Source organism: Eurosta solidaginis, chromosome 1 (assembly GCF_040869045.1).
Source record: "Eurosta solidaginis isolate ZX-2024a chromosome 1, ASM4086904v1, whole genome shotgun sequence".
Lineage (NCBI taxonomy): Eukaryota > Metazoa > Arthropoda > Insecta > Diptera > Tephritidae > Eurosta > Eurosta solidaginis.
This window is the reverse complement of record NC_090319.1, coordinates 90,504,035-90,519,397: the sequence shown is the minus strand read 5'-3', so window position 1 is coordinate 90,519,397 and position 15,363 is coordinate 90,504,035. Positions and strand designations below refer to the sequence as shown.

The 15,363-nt window shown below is 37.2% G+C and overlaps 1 protein-coding gene across 9 annotated transcripts in view; it reads left to right on the top strand.

The window, feature by feature from the left end:
* LOC137236462 (rho GTPase-activating protein 39-like) overlaps positions 1 to 15,363 on the top strand; it is a 556,674-nt gene that overhangs the window by 379,988 nt on the left and 161,323 nt on the right. The gene's annotated exons all lie outside the window — the stretch shown is intronic.

The window sequence follows — 15,363 nt, the reverse complement described above, 5'->3', positions numbered from 1 at the left end:
TCCGGGTTGCAATTTATACGAAAACGACGTTTTTCCTCTTTCATTTTAATATATCTAAATATATCACACGCTCTAAACGTAGCAGTCGTTCACATACAGTTTTACTTGGTATTACGATGTCGTCTAAATAAATTAAAACTTCGCCCGAATTCATTTTAGCCGCGATTTTATTCATTATAGACTGGAAAGTCGCCGGCGCGTTTACGAGACCGAAAGGCATGCGGTTAAACTCGAAGTGTCCATCTGACCTTACGAACGCGGTATATTGTTTTGACGGCTCATCGATTTCTATCTGATGATAGCCCATACGGAGGTCGAGAATACTAAAATACCGGTTATCCGCGAGTTGCGCAAACTGTTCCTCCATGCTCGGCATGGGAAATGGTTGTTTGACTGTGTTTTTGTTAAGGCAACGGTAATCTATGCAGAGTCTATGCTCCTTGTTCTTTTTCTCCACTAAAACAACTGGAGACGAAAACGAAGATTCGCTCGGACGAATTATATTATTTTCTAGCAACTCCGAAATTATTTGCGGTATTATCGGACGTTTAGCAAAAGGAACTCGATATGGTTTTAACTGAATCGGCGTATCATTCTTTGAAACAATTTTCATTTTTGAAACCCCGCATTTTCCAATATTTTCGATATTACTTGCAAACAGCCCTCTGTACTCGTTTAGTACGTTTTCAAATTATTGATTCTCTTTTTCATTTAACCCGTGTGGACTAGTTATGTTACGAACTTGTTCGATACAACATTCCTCGTTTTCAATTATTAAACGCGTACTCGAACCGCACAGTACATCCTCTCCGAGGAGTACGTTTTCCGAAATTAGTTCGTCACTAATAACCACTAGATTTCTTTCAAATGCGTGATCAACAATCTTTAACAATACATTCATTACGCAAGTGGAAATGTATTCTCCACCACCAAAACCCCGTAGTACTGTTATCACGTTTTTGAGTGTTCCTATACTGTTAGCAAATGTTTTTCGTACTAGCGTACGGGTACTACCTGGGTCGACGAAACCATTTGTGGCATGACCATTTACGCTTATATTCTTCACGATACCATCGGTTTTTTCTTAACATTTTTAAAAACAACCGGAGCTTCTATTGTGTTTACGATATCTTTCTTTTGGACCGGACACTTTTCACTTCTATGTGTCGTGCGCTGACACTTTGAACACCTTTGTTTTTTCTGTGGCTCTGTACAATTAATAGCTAAGTGACCGAATTTAGCACAATTATAGCACTTTAGATTATTTGTTGCACGCGGGATTTGTTTATGGGGAACATTTTGAATAAGGTGCCACGATTTTCCAATTTTTTTTTCTTTCGAGGGGTGGCGGGGGTCCTTAAAATCTCAAAATTATTATCCGCAACTCTAGGAAACTCTTAGTTTATAAAATATAAGCTTTTTAATTTCCAAATTTAGTAAAATTTCAACTTATGTCCTGCACTTAAAATTCGGGTCGCTCGCCTCCACCTTATAATGTTCTACCAAGATAAAAAGACATTGTTGCAGAGCTGGCAACACTATTCACCACCTTCATATGTTTTCGTTTGTTTAATTGCAACAACGAAAAAATCGACAATAGTACCGACGGGTTTTCCGCGAATAACTTTTAAACGAGATAAAAAATATAATTTCTGCTTTCGGATTTTGAATCTTGACGCAAATACGCGTCTTTTGATACCGCTATCGACATGTGCGACCCGAATTTTAAGCAGGACTTAAGTTGAAATTTTACTAAATTTGGAAATTAAAAAACTTATAGTTCATAAACTAAGAGTTTCCTAGAGTTGCGGATGATAATTTTGTGATTTTTAGGACCCCCTCTACCCCTACAAATCAACAAAAGTTTGAAAATCGTGGCACCTTATATAAAATCCAACCCTTGTTTATTGTTAGACGAATCAACGGATTCTTTCACAACATCTGGTTGCGATTTTGTTGTGGAATAACTTATTTTTGGTTTATATGCACTTTGTTGTACGTCGTTATAAACATTGTAACTCATTATGTCCTTCAACAAATCTTGACACCGCGTATATTCGTTCGATATTTTACGTTTAAGATCGTTATCATTTACACCATTTATAATGTGTCGCGCAATACTACTTTCTGTTAACCCACCTTTATTTCCAAGTGCTAACATTTTATAAAAGTATTCAACCGGCGATTCGTTTTCGTTACGTTTTGTTGGCGAGAGTTTTATATGCAAATCCGCTTCATTAATCATACACGGAAAATCTGTTAAGGATTTGTTTACAAACTGTGGCCAATTTACAAAAGCGCATTGTAGTGAATCGATCCATAATTTTGCAACACCACGCATTTTTTGTTCCACCGCAAAAATTATGACACTTTCTTGCCAATTATAGGCACTTTACAGCATTTCAACTAGTTTAACGAATTGTATTGAATTTATAGATGTTTCGCTTGTTGGGTTATAATCAGGTAATAGCTCAACAATATCTTTGATCTTATAAGAAGAATATTCGGAATACAATCGGATTGGAACACTATTTGCATGAAAAACATTGCTTCCAATTGGAATTTGTTGCAAAGGTGCAGTTCCCTGCAAAAATCGCGAGTACTCCATGCATGCATGTATGGAGTACTCGCTATGGACCAAGCGAGTGCTCCAAAATTAACCACAATTCATACAAAAAAAAATGGTCCACTTAACATTGCGATGTCCTAGGACCGGACCATATACTCCAGCTCCGCATTACATCAGAGTAATCCATGGAGTACCCACAGTCCAATGAACATCGTGTAGTGACTACAATCGTTAAAAACGAGCAATGATCGCCTTACAATATGTTCGTGTAGTAACATGAGTTGGTCCATTGCTGCATTACAGTGGAGTATAATGGTAAGTACTCCAGTGGACCACATGGTCCAACGATTTTTGCAGGGTGTAGAAACATGAGTTGATCCATTGCTGCATTACAGTGGAGTATAATGGTAAGTACTCCAGTGAACCACATGGTCCATCGATTTTTGCAGGGTACTGGCATAAATTTCGCTCAAATGTGTGTACGTACGGCATACATATACGTACGTTACACACGTCGATGGGTAACTGCCGCTTTACCCTGCAAAAATCGCGAATACTCCATGCATGCATGTATGGAGTACTCGCTATGGACCAAGCGAGTGCTCCAAAATTAACCACAATTCATACAAAAAATATGGTCCACTTAACATTGCAATGTCCTAGGACCGGACCATATCCTCCAGCTCCGCATTACATCAGAGTAATCCATGGAGTACCCACAGTCCAATGAACATCGTGTAGTGACTACAATCGTTAAAAACGAGCAATGATCGGCTTACAATATGTTCGTGTAGAAACATGAGTTGGTCCATTGCTGCATTACAGTGGATTATTCTGGTAAGTACTCCAGTGGACCACATGATCCAACAAATTTTGCAGGGTAGTTGTTAAATTTGTCAACTGAAATCCCAGTGTATATCACCCCCATTTTCCAAGTGCATTAATTCATACTAGGGTCTACATATTGGCTATGTGTGTATGTGCAAATATTGCTCATTCTTGACCCGTACAATACGATATACATAATCGCCCCGATTCTGAGCGTTACCGGTAAAATAGTACCCAGAACATTATGTAACTGAATATCGTTACCAGTTCTTTTATCCGCGATTCTGGCCCAAGTGGCAACGCTGTCATCACCGAAAAACTCACCAGTGTCTGTGGAGAAATTTGAAAGATCACGGTTGCCACTTTGGTCCATTTGGACCAAAAATGGTCCCTTCCAGCCCCATTTGGTCCGCTGGTCCCTTTTCTTCAATTTTGGTCCTTTTTAGGCAGTAGCCACGATTGCTACTTTTCTATCTTTTTCACTCAGGTAAAAATTCACAATATTGCCCAAAAATTCGCCACACTTTCGTTAGGCCCCATATAATTTTGAATTTACTTCAATGGAACTCTCACCATAAAAAATTGCTCAGTCAATAAAATGTACCAGAACAATAACATTTCACCTAGGATATAATTTATGCCAGGCATTAAAAAGAAAAGTGTTGGCAAACACATTGTCGTTAATTGTGGATGAAATAGCCGACTAATCAAAAAAAAATTCTTCTTTTATAATAATAGCCGTGTTTTTTAACACGCGTATATCCGTTTACGCTTAAACTTTATATGGACTGCTAAGCGACAAACTTTAAATACACCTCTGAAATTGCTGCGCATAAATTTTGTCCTACTATATTTCAATACGCATTATACTCTGATGTAACTGAAATATGTGTCTTTGTTTCACCCTCTACACTAATTATATGTATTCTATGTGTGTCCACAATTCCGGTACACCCTGTTGCTGTAGATAGTTGTTTAACCACAGCCGCTAGATAGGTCTCCTAAGCATTATCTAAGCGAGGATAGGCGTTTTTTTTCACGCGCAAACGAAACGAAAACACGGCTAATATTAATAACGGCTAGATATTTCGATGGGTTATCAAACACTATGTAAATATATGAAAATAAAAATTGCTTCTCGCCTAGCATAGCTTATAGCGAGCACTCTGCCGTGAGCTTAACACTTTGAAAACTTATACAAAGAAATTCTATGCATTACTTCTCGTTTGGCATGTTGATATTTAAATCTTTCTCAGCCAGCTCAATGAGTTCAAGGAATTCCAGGACTATTGTGGTGTTAAGCCACGCAAGGTAATTGAAAACTAAGTATCTTGGCACAAGAAATATTTTAACTCGAAGACAGAAGGAAACAAAGGCAAAAGAGATTTTATTTCGGAAGAAAGGTTTTGTATAAAATTATTCCCTGATGCCTGGGATCAAAACTCACACTTACTGAATCTAGGCTCTGATATATGAAGTTTAAACGTTAAGAGAAAAATAAGCATCTATAAAAATAGCACTAACAAAATTGCCTAGTTTCATTTATGATTTACTGAGTTTTCCACATACATAGTTCGGCAGCACCAGAACGCAAATTTTGAACCGTGTCTTACTAAAACCTAACTGCACTTTACATTTTATTTCATTGCTATCAACAACATAATGCTAGAACCAAGAGCTTTGTGACCAAAACTAGGTTCACAACGTTTGGTTGGTGAAAGACATAGACTTATCCTATGTCAAAATGTAGTACCATTTTTTGTTGCATGCACATATATTTGTTTGTTCAGATTGAATTAACGGAAAGTCTTCACTATGTTTAGTAAAATTTTATATGGAAACATCCTAAAATTTTGTATTTTATACTAATAAAATAAAACAAAAATTTGGTCCTTTTTTCAATGAATTTTGGTCCCAAATGAAAACATGGTGTGGCAACCGTGTTCGCTTTACCGAAAATGTCTCACTTGTAGATACGAGGTTAACTAATAAACGGGACGATGTGTATATGCATATTGTATGATAAGTTTCTACAGAGGTATATTGTAATTTATTCTGTGAAAGTACATAATGTGGACAAATATGTATAGCAAGAGGCAACATTTTTTTACTATTATCTTTGCCAATTTGCGCTGACAATTCTTTATTTTTCAGTTTTGCCTTTTTCTAAACAACAGCGGTTGTGTGGTTATTTCGATGTAACCATCTACTTTTGTGGGTAAAAAATTATCCGGCTACTTTCGCGGGTAGAATACCAAAAGGGTGTAAAAGTTGCCACATGATTTCGTTACCGTGGTGAAGAATGTTGTTACCACACTAGAATCGGGGCGAATATGTACATGTATCTGTTAAACAAAAGCAGGGATGAGAAAAAATCAATAAAAATACCGTTTCTCGACTTAGACCCGATCTAACAGTCATATACGATCGGTATATGCACATACATATATATGAGGCATGTTCAGCTCAATTTAGATACAATATGACAAGGTAACTGAATAAGTACGTATGACATGAGTTTTTAAACGGTTTTATTTAGCGATGACAATGCAATGGAGAATGGCGCATGGATCGAAATATTTCAAAAAATAGTATTTGTGGTCCGATTTGGCTCATATTTGGAACACATAATACATACATGAATAGAAAGCGACCTATGAAAAAAAAAATGCTCCAAGGTGGCGCAGGTATCGAGATATTAAAAAAAATCGTATTTGTGCTCCCATTAGGCTCATGTATGGAACACGTATTACATACATGAATAGAAAGCGACATATGAAAAAAATCGCCACCAGGTGGCGCAATGATCGAGATGTTAAAAAAAATCGTATTTGTGGTGCGATTTGGCTCATATTTTGAACACATATTACATACAGAAATCGAAATCGCTTTATGAAAAAAAATCCCACTAGGTGCGGCAATGATCGATATATTAAAAATACTTGTATCTGTGGTCCGATTTGGCTCATATTTGGAACAAATATTACGTACAGTCCGGTGAAAGTGATATCAATACTTTGGAGCTCGAGGACTTAAAGCTGAGGTATGAATATTTGAATATTTTATATCTACATACATAAATACTTATAAAATAAGATGTTTACCTTTTTGGTGTCATTTAATAATAGTTTAAGCTCTAAGCCGTTAGTGCACACTCTTCAATACTCGTATTTATATTATCAACTGATTTGAATTTCTTGTTCGACGGTTTACCTGAAAGACACAAAAAAAGGTTAATACCAATTTCACATTGGGCATTAATGAGTTAATTAGTCAAGTTTTCTATATTAAAGCCCTTATTGAACTCAATTTTCCATACAAAATACATATTCTTGGTTGGGTTTCGGATATGATAATCAATAAAAAAATTTTAAAAGATGTTTAAGTTAAACGGTTTTATTGAAAACAATACATACATGAAGTAATAATAATACTAAAAGCTAGAAAATAATTAGGTAGGTCCGGCACTCGTCATCACACTCCTCATCAATCTAGGGCGTTGATCAGACAATTAAATAAAAGCGCTGGGTGCATGAAATTTCTAAAAATGTGAGACGTAGCATAACCTTATTAAGGTTTAGTTGGTCTTACATATGACTATCAATAGAAATTTGACGCGTCCAACGCTTTTATTTAATTGTGTGATCAACGCCCTTTTAGTATTATTATTACTTAATGTAAGTATTCTTTTCAATAAAGCCGATTAACTTAAAAATTTGATTTAAATTATTTTATCTACATTATGCTTGAATTAGTGCCGCTGCTTAGTTACGTCTATCTATACAGACGAGATTTAAAGGAATCTTGGTGGATGTCGTTGATAACCTGCAGGTACCTGGTGTACCAAATACGAGTTTTACGCGTCGCCAGATCTCATTTGTTAAAATATATGCATACTTCCACTGTTAAATTAGGTAGAATTTCATACCTACAATTTCCCATCCCTGAAGTTTTCCCCTAAGTTGTTTTACGATTATCATTTAAATTGTTACTATACAAAAATTATGTTCTTCATTGGAGGGCGATCTGACTTGATTTAGAAAATATAACTACCATATATTTCGTACATTACATATACTGCAATATTAAAACTTCACTGACAGTTAATTATATGATGGGTATAAAAATCAGAAATTTTTTAAGCTCATCACATTCGAGGTTTCGATTAGCTAGAGTTTACATCTTTTACGCGCTGTTAAAGACTTTAAATATAGTTTTGTTTAGGGAATCGTTGAGTAGACAAAAACTTACTAGAATAAGGTTTAAGTATACTGGTAAGAAACTTGGTAACCCCCTTATTTGGAACTTATAATTTTGGATTGAATATGACAGAGTTAGGTAGGGAAAATATGCGCATATGCGCAAAACTTACCCTTTACTAAAAGTGTGTAGATGACGCACTAAACTTTTTAAACGCTTCACATTTAAAAAAAATGCACTCCAAAAAAGTGTACTTTTTCGGTTTTTAAAATTGCTGAACGCAGTTCACGATGCGTTCGGTTAATGAGTTTTGGCGAACCATTTCGAAGAAAAATGCTTAGAGTACGCTTACACAGCCAACGATTTTGATCGCCCGATGCCGGTCGTAATCGTCCGACAAAAATAAACACATGTATTTAGATGAGCGTGTGTACATTTCAACCGAGCACCGAATTGTTGCCTGTTGTCGTCTTTCGCGCGTGTTCAATTTTATCGTCCGACAAATTGCGTGCATTTACTGTGAAAAATTAATTATTTGTGCGATGGACCGAAAAATTGATCCGGACATGTCCCGGATTTTGATGAAATGTCCCGCCGTCCCGGATATTCCCGAAATTCCAGGATTTTAGTAAATTCGGGGGGTGTCAATTGCCCCTTTACCTTCCATCTCTCCATCGGAGTAGAAGGGGGGGGGGGGGGGATTTGGGGCGTCCCGGATTGGCGTCCGAACGATCGGGTCACCCTACTCTTTATTAATGACGGTCGTATCTCTACCATATTAACAGAACGCCAGAGATAAGTACGTATTTGTTAAAGTTGTGCTTTTTCGTTCATTTCAGAGATTCGGTTCTTTCGTTCTTTTTCTGATGAACGAACAAGTTGTTCTTTTTGTTCATCTGTTCCTTTTTTTCAAGCAAATTTGTTCACTGCTCCTCGCACCCACGAAAAAAGCCAAGGTCTTTTGACCAATAAAAACATTTTTTTCGGCTATTAAATTTTTCAGCCGAAAACTTATATATGTATAATTCACTTCAAAAAAAGGTACACATTTCGGAAGATCCAGGAAATTGAAGGAGTACATACTTCGTATGCAATTATGTGTTAAAGCTATGCTTGGTACGGCGGTTTTTCAAAGAAACTTTGGTTTTGTTGCTGTTTTTGTTCTATTTATAGAACTACAACGAATTAACCAATTTTCTGTTTGTATTGATTTTAATAATCGGGGATTGCCCGTATTGTTTTTTTAAATGTATGAAAACATTTATTTGAAGCAATTTTTTATTTTTATAATTTATTTAATAATTTGGCAAAAATTTAAACAACGTGACATCAGGACGGACAAGGCGACAGCTGTTTCGATTATACCTTGTAAATCTCTTCAAAGCCTTTTCTCCCGGGAGTGGGAGCCGAACCCGCACTCCTACGATAGTTGAAATGGTTATAAACGCATTCAGCTACGTCATGCCTTAGTTGTTGTAAATTTTTTATTGAAAAAAAAAAAAATAAATAAATGGGTAATAATTAAAAAAATTACCTTCCTCCCACCAATAATCAAGCACAAACCGTTCTTGAATTGAGACCGACAACTGTTAAATCGACCACAAATCGTTCTCGAAGCGTGAGAACGACAAATCGTAAATTAAGCCCAAGTAGTGCTTGAAATCAATACCAAAGTGGTCATAAAATACGAACGGTGTGCTTGGACAAACCGTTCTTAAAACAAGCCCATCAGTCACGAGTTAAGAAAAAACGTACTTAACAGACTTTTGTCAACGAATGTTCTTAATTTTGAACTTGATTCGTTCGTTTTAGAACGATTTTTTCTTTGAGTGTACAATAATAAATATTGGAGTTATTTAAGTATTCAACAGTTCAGCGATACGAACGTTAGCAGAAGGTGCGAAATATCAGGAAATCCCCAAATTCGTTACAATACATTCATTTTTTTGTCATCCATCATTCACTCATTCATCATTCTAGTTGAAATTTCCACTTCAAGGCTTCTGCACCCTCTGTTCCAAAAATAGCCGAAATTTTTCAAAATAAAAACAACCAGTGTACATTTTGAGATAATTCTTTTTTATTATTCAATATACTCTCCTTTCACTTCGATACACTTCTTTGCACGCTAATACAGTTTGTCAAATGAGTCGGAAATATCTTTTTTTTGAACCTTGTCTAGTTCGTCGGTCGTCGCCTTTTTAATGCGGTCAATTGAGTTTTATTTATTTGAGTAAAATTTATTTTCAGTTCTGATTATTTTAGAAGTCTTTTTTATTTTTCCGGGGCCCCCTAAAATCGGGGGCCCCAGGCAACTGCCTATTCTACCTACTTGTTAATCTGGCCCTGGTTATCCATATTCTATAAACACATTCTAGGGGTACCCGCGTCCACGTTTTCGCCTATATCTCGAGACCCTCCTCCCTACTCCTCATAGTTTTGATAGTTCAAATGAAACTCTACTATTGCCCGCCAGATTGCGTGCACGATTTTATAGCTTCTCTCATTGCATACTTTCAGGAGTATCTCAGATGTATGCATGTGTTTGCGCATTGATTCTCCGCTGCTCGTATACGTACATGGTACATATGTGTAGACGCAATTATTGTTTCATTTATGTAGATACATAATGATTGAATTATTGATGTGAATTCACGTCACTGCTTAGCATCGGCTTAGAGATAGCAGCACCCCTTAGTTTTGCTAATATTCGTAACACTGCCCTCCACCTAAGTGTGATCGTCCCGATCAGACAAATCTCCCGATCTAAACGCCGCTAGCATCTCCAGATGTACCACTTTTCTACTCCGTGGTTTCCCAGTGGTTTGTATGCGGTAGATGGTATCACTGATCTTCTTCACAACTCTGTACGGGCCTTCCCAACTGTACCGATATTTGGATGGAACACCTTTCCGCCGGTGAGGGTTATATAGCAGTACCAAATCTCCCTCCCGGAAACCTTCCGAATAATTTTCCTTGTTATACCTGTGTTTCATATTACTACTCATTATCCTGGATCGTTCCCTAGCACTCTGTTGCTTGGCCAATGACGAACTACTTCGCAGAGCTTGATCTTGACGGATTGACTTTGCATCATAAGTATCGTCTTGACGTTTCACAACAGTAGTGCGAGCTGGCTTAAAACCACACTTGCATTCTTCCTGGAAAATTCTTTCAGTCGTTTTAGTGCGTCCATTAGGGTTTGTCAATGCCAGTTCTTTTCTCGCAGGTACCTTTGATTTCGCTTTATTTGGCCCATTCGATCCATCAACCTTTGCTCGATGTACTTTCCTTGACTTTCGTGGTCTCTGTCGAATCTCCTCCACCAGCACTCGCTTACTGCTGAACCCTTTTTCCAAACTGAAGTTAAGTGGTATATCCTGGTTCTTATAGCGCATAATCTTTCTCCGCATATCGATCCTGATGTCATGGTCAACTAAGAAGTCCACACCCAATATGACTTCATCAACAATCTCCGCCATAATGAATTTGTGTAGAGCCATGACTTTTCCTATTAATACCTCACATACCACTTCTCCTTGGACTTGGTTATACCCGCCAGTGACCGTACGCAACCTTGCTCCAGGTAACGGTTTTACTCTCCTGTTGACCAAGTCAGATCGGATCAAGGAATGAGATGCGGCCGTATCTACAGTCAGTACACGCTCCTTGCCATCCACATTCCCTCTGACGGTAAGACTGCACTATTTTCTACCAATTTGCGACACAGATATCACAGGATATCACCACTACACTCAGAGAAAAAATCGTTCTAAAACGAACGAAACAAGTTCAAAATTAAGAACATTCGTTGACAAAAGTCTGTTAAGTACGTTTTTTCGTAATTCGTGACCGATGGACTTGTTTTAAGAACGGTTTTCCCCATGATTCAATTACTAGAGGTTTGTTCTTCAATGACGGCAGAGCTTTGACACTCCCAAATTGAAAAATCTGGACGGGTTGCTTTTACGAAGTAAGGAAAACGGGGAATAATTCAATTCCCTTTAGCGAAAATTGTAGTAGAAAAGTACATTTAGTAGTATATTAGTAGTGATAAAAAATTTGTAAATGCCAACAGGTTTTGGAGGAAATAATTCATTTTCTACTAAATATTTCATGAATTTATAAAGAGCTATGTTGGTTTAGAATTTTATTCAAAAATACACTATCACAATTTGTTTCAAAAACCCCCTATATGGGCATAAGTTCAATGCATTTTGACATAAGAGGGAGTTAATGAAAAGCATTCTGAGGCGTTCTTCAATCTAATTCTAATATAGGGCGTTTTTGTGACAAATCATGAAATGGGAAGTTTTTGAAAAATATTTTGAGATAGGACTATATTGAAAAGGCAGCCGACATGGTCTGCCAAAAAAAATGTAAAAGAAAATGGCTTATTGTCTTAGAACTTTATATTCCAGTCTTGACTTTGACAGAAGAGTTCAGCTTGTATGCGGTCCTGCTACACAGGGAGTATTCACCTTTTTACTCTGAAATTTCGGAAAGCTCCTTTACGTTGAGTATTCATGGAAGTCTTCCGTTAATTTAGAATATTCGGAACACGTCCCTTTCATACTACCTCACGGGGTCCGAATATATCAAATAAGTATATACTACATAATATTCCAAATATAAACCGATTCCCCAAATTCTTAAATGGGGACGAATTTTCCGAACATACGGAATGAATAAGTTAACGTGCTCAATGAGTACATTTCATTATGGCATCTCCGATATTTACTAATTACATTTTTATGTAAATCGATTTACTAGTCGAGTTTTTGACGTTGAACGATGAATTTTGAAGTGGTTTAGGTTTCGTCTGTTCATAGGTTTACGAAAGTGCACGATTCCTTGATGTCCGTACTTTTCAAAAATTTACCTATGTTCAGCCACACTAATAGATCATGGCATAGTTATTAAATTCATCATAAAATTAAAATAAATGTTCTAAGGAATTATGCAGTTCAGTACTTATCGGGGATTTGTAAACTGATTGCTTCCTTTTTCTACTACTAATATTTTTCGAAAAAACACAGTTAACGGATGTCAATTCGATTTGGGAGCAAAATGGCTGCAATTGTCAAAAAATTCGTCTGTCGAGCAAACCTCTTCTGATTGAATCATGGGTTTTCCCAAGCACACCGTTCGTATTTTATGACCAGGTTGGTATTGATGTGTGAACCTTCTGTCCTCATTTCAAGCACTACTTGGGCTTGATTTAAGATCTTTCGTTCTCACGCTTTGAGAACGATTTGTGGTTGATTTAACATTTTTCGGTCTCAATTCAAGAACGGTTTGTGCTTTATCTGTGTGGATGGCGAGGGGGGGGGGAAGCAAATTTTTCCAATTAGTACCCATTTATTTATTTTTTTTAGTAATAATAATTTGTTTGTCATTAATAAAAATATTAATAACAAAAAAAATTATTAAAGTCCAAAAAATAAAAAAGCGTATAATATGCATTTTTTATGGCTTTCTCTTATTGAGAAGTTCTTCTTTTTATTGATGTAATCTGAATATATACTTAAAACATTTCATAACAAGTTTGAGAATTACCCGTGCATATGTGAATGGAACTGAACGAAAAATATGAGTTAAAAAAATATAACACAAAAAAATTGTTTTAAAAATCTTCAGAGTTTGACGGTGTTCGAACTCGCGCCACACAATCGCAATCGCAACATCATAGCCGCTGGGCCACTACGAATGTTTGGTGGCTTGTGCCAAATGTTGTATTTAACATTGTAGTGCGCACGAATTGTACCGTTTCTTTTTTCTTGGGCTTAATTTAAGAACATCGTTCTCATTAATAGAACATTTGTTCATATTTTAAGACCGGCCGTTCTCTTTTCAAGAAAATGGTGTCAGTTCAAGAACAAGGTTGTTGTTTTAAGAACAGGTCGTTCGTTTTCCAAGAACAAAAAAGTAAGAACATGAAAAGTTTGAATTCAGTCCGGTGGTGCTGGATTTTAGAACGGCGTTTTTCTCTGAGTGTAGGATCAAGATCGCAGTGACGTGCAATGTGACCGTACTTCCCGCATTTGAAGCATTTGATAACTCTTTCACTCCGCTTTTGCGATCCTTTCAGCGCCTCCAATATTGCGTCTACCCACTCTGGCCTTTCTACTTCCACACGGCGTGCTTTGAAAACTGGCTTACACAGAAGCGACGCTGTTTCCTGAATCAAAGCATGTGATACCGTTTCTGCGAATGTTGGCTTTGGGTTTGCGTATGTAGCTCGCTTTGTTTCGACGTCCCGTATGCCATTTATAAAGCTCTGAATCTTTACCCTTTCAGTGTATTCCACGGGTGCGTCCGCATTAGCTAAATGTGCTAGCCTTTCAATATTCGACGCAAACTCTTGCAATGTTTCACCAGGCCTCTGGAAGCGGTTCAGCAACTCCATTTGGTATATCTGTCTCCTATGCTCAGTTCCGTATCGCTCCCTAGAGCGCCCATCAATGCTTCATAGTTGTTCTGCTCTCCTTCGGGAATCGTCTGTAGGATTTCGGCTGCAGGCCCTTTCAATGCCATAAACGGTGCAGCAACTTTATTTTCCGCTTTCCAGTTGTTCACTGCTGCGGTCTTCTCAAACTGTAGCTGGAAGACCTGGAAAGGAACAGAACCGTCAAAGGATGGTGTATTTACCTTCGCATTGCTTGCTGAAACAGCTGGGCGATTTAGTTGTAACTGCTCTATACGACCTTTCAAATCATCGACTTCTGCCTGAAATTGAGCGATTTTTGCATCCTGCGCTTCCAGTTTTAATGATACCCTTGCTTCCTGTTCTGAAAGTTGCGAAGATATGCGAGATTCTTGTGCGTTCAACTGCTCAGCCATATATGTCTTCTGTGATTCCAGTTGGGATGCTATACTTATCTTTTGTTCTTCCAGTTGAGATGCCAGTTGACATGTTATATCTGTCTATTGCGATTCCAGTTCAGATGACATTTGCGATGACATTTCTGAAATACGTGCCTCCTGTGCTTCCATCTTGGATGTTAAACGTGTCTCTTGCGATTCCAGTTGAGAAGCCACTGTAGATGTTTGAGCAGATATTGCAGCCAAAATCATATTCAAGTCTGTGCTCGTAACTGTCTGCGTAATTGTCTCTTCCATGTTTGTTGTTTCCTCGCCATCAAGATGAAAGTCATATTCTTCCACGTCAATTCATTCTTAATCCATTGCCTGTCGTAGTGGTTCCTGAAGTTCGAGTTTAATGCCGGTTGTATTGAATCTACGGCTCTCCAACTCCTTCTTCAGTTGTTGGATCTTCAATTCACTTAACTTTGGCATGTCCAAGTTGTATTCGAAGTCTTCGGAATTTATTTAACAATTCCTATTCTGACACCAATTGTAACGTATTTACTGCAAATCCTCTTATTTGCAATCTTCTGCTAAGTTCGAATCACTAAACTGTTGAATAAATAAATCCAATATTGAATAATGGAAAAATGGCCTTTATTAAAGTACAGTGGACCCTCGGTTAATGAACGCCCCGCATAACGAACATTTCGCATAACGAATACATTTTTTTGGGAAAAAAGTTTCGCTTTACGAACGAAGTCTCGCATAACAACCTAAACAGGGGAAACCCCGAATTCACATTATTGGGCTGTCTGCGTTTAGCTTTTGCTTCATAGTTCAGAATTTTGTTTTATTTTAGTGCAGAATTGTTCGTAAAATTAACAAGACGTGTTGAAACATACAAATTTTTTATTTTTAATTTTGCTTTTATAAAAATTGCAAAATACATAACTAAC